The 656-nt window shown below is 46.5% G+C and overlaps 1 protein-coding gene across 5 annotated transcripts in view; it reads right to left on the reverse strand.

Annotated features, from left to right (window-relative positions):
* The window catches only part of ppp1r35 (protein phosphatase 1, regulatory subunit 35), an 18,706-nt gene extending 18,248 nt beyond the window's left edge, over positions 1-458 (reverse strand). For 2 of the 5 annotated variants that reach the window (XM_016252025.1, XM_016252021.1), the window contains exon 1: positions 70-457. The gene's annotated coding sequence lies outside the window, so the exon portion shown is untranslated. Of the gene's footprint in view, positions 1-69 lie in introns of all 5 variants that reach the window. The other 3 variants (XM_016252022.1, XM_016252023.1, XM_016252024.1) reach the window with 3 other exon arrangements.
* Positions 459-656: the final 198 nt, after the last annotated feature.

The following is a 656-nucleotide window of genomic DNA, read 5'->3' on the forward strand; positions in this document are numbered from 1 at the left end:
ACACACACACACACACACACACACACACACACACACACCCCCAAACAACTACTTGTTTAAATAACTTACCATAGTAAAAGTGAGGTGCTCCAGAAACAGCACGAAACACGGCAACGGTTCTCTGCAGAGTTCTTCAGCTTCAGACGCAGTTCAGCATCAGCTGTAACGTTATAGCTTTAAATCACCTTAAATCAGCAGAATCTCGTTATTCCACACACGTGCAACTCGCCTTTAACTTCACAACACGACTTCAGCTGTCGCGCGAAACAAAAACATTGCGCTTTCCGGCAAAACACGAGAATAAACTCAGAAAACACCTAATCTGAGGAAAACTTACATCCCATCTCAAACCCGCTCCAGCTCCGCCGCGCTCTGACGCACTTCCGGGCGGAGGCGACGTCAGTGCGCATGCGCACTCCGCGCTGACTGACACTGCACGTGTATCATACACCACACAAACATATCCCGACACCGAGACACGCACGTGCTTATTTACATATATACACACAGAGCAGAAGAAACACATGTAACTGCGCAATAACAGCCAGAGTCAATAATTATATGTGTTTATTAGATTCAGGAAACGCTGCTCCGCATCTATGCTTGACACACGATTACAGTCACAGTGAAGTGTTTATTACGCGAGCTGTTTGCTT

This window comes from Sinocyclocheilus grahami, unplaced genomic scaffold (assembly GCF_001515645.1).
Source record: "Sinocyclocheilus grahami isolate Dianchi unplaced genomic scaffold, SAMN03320097.WGS_v1.1 scaffold1082.1, whole genome shotgun sequence".
Taxonomy (NCBI): domain Eukaryota; kingdom Metazoa; phylum Chordata; class Actinopteri; order Cypriniformes; family Cyprinidae; genus Sinocyclocheilus; species Sinocyclocheilus grahami.